Source organism: Apium graveolens, chromosome 11, assembly GCF_009905375.1.
Source record: "Apium graveolens cultivar Ventura chromosome 11, ASM990537v1, whole genome shotgun sequence".
NCBI lineage: Eukaryota > Viridiplantae > Streptophyta > Magnoliopsida > Apiales > Apiaceae > Apium > Apium graveolens.
The window spans coordinates 86,083,425-86,086,918 of record NC_133657.1 but is presented as its reverse complement, the minus strand read 5'-3'; the positions used below and the strand labels follow the sequence as shown (position 1 = coordinate 86,086,918).

General features: G+C 41.2%; 1 non-coding gene across 1 annotated transcript; it reads right to left on the bottom strand.

Moving 5' to 3' along the window:
• Positions 1-1,913: 1,913 nt before the first annotated feature.
• On the bottom strand, positions 1,914-2,020 carry LOC141698861 (small nucleolar RNA R71). Its single transcript, XR_012565360.1, has one exon. It is a non-coding gene; the product is annotated as a small nucleolar RNA R71 (small nucleolar RNA).
• Between the last annotated feature and the right edge of the window lie 1,474 nt (positions 2,021-3,494).

Below are 3,494 nucleotides of genomic sequence, written 5' to 3'. Positions count from 1 at the left end.
CAAACATGGAATTTTTCCAGAAGGGTCCTGCGCGCCCGTGCAGCAATGCTGAGCGGCCGCGCAGCAGCCTTGCGCGCCCGCGCAGAAATGCTGAGCGGCCGCGCAGGGTCGGGGAAAAAGATATATTATTTTAGACTTCTACTTCTGTTTGGCTTCCAACTTCTATGTAATCTGAGTTTTATGGGACTATTATATAGGTAGATTTGAGACGTTTTTCACAGATTATTAAGAGGAGATTATGTTTTAGATTGTGTTTTGCAAGAAGCGAAGGAGATAAGGAAGAAGACCGATTTAGCACACAGTAACGAAGAGGAAGCATATATTCTTGTGATTCTTGTTTCGTTGTAACGTTGGATGCTAGTTTTCTTGCTTTGACTTATTTACTCTTGTGACGTACTCTGTTTTAATATAATCAGTTTAGTTATTATTTTCTTGTGTTTGTTTATCATGATTTCATATGAACCCAAGATGGCGATAAGTTCTATTATGGGCTAATCGTGATCATGGGGTTGCAACGGATTTATTATGGAATTCTTTAGTTAATTGTTTAATACTTTAGTATGTGATGATTGCATGATATCTAGTATTGGTTGTGCGTATTCGTCTTATGTGCGTCGCGAACATATAAGATAGGGTGTTAATCTCTTGTGAAGCGACGGTGGATCTTGAGATTTAGAACTTGCCATGCTAGCATAGGTTCATGTACGTTGTGCATGATTAGTGGGTAACTCTAACAGTTTTATTTGCCCTATGTAAAAAAAAGGAATAACTTGTGCTTAAATCATTGTGTTGTCAATTTCTGTAGACATATAGGAACTCAACATAATTGATGACTATTCAACTTCTATCTTAATTGTGGATGTTTGGTAGAATGGTATTAGTACAATGAAAGTTGGCTTTTATCAGTTTTGTGTTATTCGATTAATATCATCATTGTCACATGCTAAAGGTAATAACTATGGCTATAGAAGGAAGTAATAATGAAGTTGTGATCTCATGAGTGTTTTATTATTAATAAATTGAAGTGTTAGTTAAGTGGTTAATTAAGTAGTTAATTATAGTTAATATTTAATCAACAATTTTAAGTGTTATTATCTTAACATTGAGAAGTAGTCATACATTGGTGAGTGAGTTAAATTAGACAATAAATTAGTCTAAGTCTCTGAGGGAACGAACTAGAAAGTATTATATATTACTTGCGAACGCATATACTTGCGTGAATATTAGTGCGTGATTTCGCCCTAACAAGTTTTTGGCGCCGCTGCCGGGGACTCGGCGTATTTGTTTAGTTTATGTACTTACCATCATTGGTCATTAGGACTCAGTGATTAGGACGTAGTAGTTAATTACTCTTTTCGGTTGTGTTTCAGGTACTTTAGCAAACGTTTATGCAAACTCGTTCTCGTGCTCGCAAGAGGACCTTAGATACAGCTGAGGAGAAAGACGAAGTTCTTGATACACCGAAGAAGTTAGATTTTGAGGATTCGGATTCAGGAACTGAGCAGAAAGAACCAGTAAACATGGGAGATCGTATTGTTCAAGCTGATCCAGCTCTTATGGATTTTTCTCGGCCTAAAATTGATGACATTCAGTCAAGCATCCTTCATCCGGCTATTCAAGCTAACACCTTTGAAATCAAGCCGGGCACTATTCAGATGGTGCAGAATTCTGTTTCTTTTGGAGGAGCGGCAACTGAAGACCCCAACATGCACATAAGGAATTTTGTCGAGATCTGCAGCACTTTTAAGTATAATGGCGTGACTGATGAGGCTATCAAGTTGAGGCTCTTCCCATTCTCACTGAGGGATAAGGCTAAAGACTGGTTACATTCTGAACCAGCTGGGTCAATCACTACGTGGCAAGATCTTACGCAAAAGTTTCTGGTGAAGTTTTATCCAATGGCAAAGACTGCTGCTATGAGGAGTGCTCTTACTCAGTTTGCGCAGCAACCTACAGAATCTATGTGCGAGGCTTGGGAACGCTACAAGGAAATGTTGAGAAAATGTCCACATCATGGAATGCCGGATTGGATGGTAATCACTGGTTTTTATAATGGTTTGGGGGCCCAATCTCGGCCCATGCTCGATGCAGCAGCTGGAGGCGCCTTATGGGCTAAAAGCTATACTGAGGCGTACAATCTTATCGAGACGATGGCTACAAATGAGCATCAGAACCCAACTCAGAGGATGACATCAGGCAAGGTAGCAGGTATTCTGGAAGTTGATGCAGCCACCGCTATTGCAGCCCAGCTCCAAGCGCTATCAATGAAGGTTGATTCTTTGGCTACGTATGGAGTTAATCAAATAGCTATGGTTTGTGAGCTTTGTGCAGGTTCTCATGCTACAGATCAGTGTTCTCTTGTCAACGAATCTGTTCAGTATGTGAATAATTATCAGCGACAACAGCAGCCTGTGCCAGCGACCTATCATCCTAATAACAGAAATCATCCAAATTTCAGCTGGGGGAATAATCAGAATGCTATTCAGCCACCATATCAGCAAGGAGTGAGTAAACAGTTTAACCCACTTGGATTCCAGCAACCACAGCAGTATGCTACAAGGCAATCATATCCTCAACAGGGAAGTGCAGCTGCACCTACTAGTGCTGATTTTGAGGAACTTAAGCTGTTGTGCAAGAGTCAGGCGGTTTCTATCAAGACCTTGGAAAATCAAATCGGTCAATTAGCCAATGCAGTGCTCAATCGTCAACCTGGCACTCTTCCCAGTGACACGGAAGTACCAGGCAGGAAGGAAGCTAAAGAGCAAGTCAAGGCTATTACCTTAAGGTCTGGAAAAGTAGCTGATGCTGAAAAGGCAAAAGAAGTCGAAGCTGAAGTTAGAGATGAAGAATTTAAGCAAAAGGAGAAAGCGGCGGAACCAAGGAAGACTACTGTTGAACACACTCTGCCTGAGGCTAATACAGGGGAGAAACAGCTCTATCCTCCACCACATTTTCCTAAGAGATTACAGCAACAAAAGCTGGATAGACAGTTCGGGAAGTTTCTGGAGGTGTTCAAGAAACTTCACATCAATATACCTTTCGCTGAGGCTCTGGAACAAATGCCTAGTTATGCGAAGTTTATGAAGACTATTCTTTCAAGGAAGGTGAACTTGGATGACCTTGAAACCGTTGCTCTCACGGAAGAATACAGCGCTGTTCTGCAGCAAAAGTTACCACCAAAACTGAAAGATCCAGGAAGCTTCACCATTCCTTGCACCATTGGCAATCTAACTTTTGACAAGTGCCTTTGTGATTTGGGAGCAAGCATTAATCTGATGCCCTTGTCGATCTTTAAAAAGCTGGATCTGCCTGATCCAAAACCCACATACATGTCGCTACAATTGGCTGACCGTTCCATTACTTACCCAAGGGGCATAGTTGAGGATGTGCTTGTCAAGGTGGATAAGCTCTTCTTTCCTGCAGATTTTGTTATTCTGGATTTTGAGGAAGATAAGAAGATTCCCATAATCTTGGGGAGGCCTTTCTTGGCTACT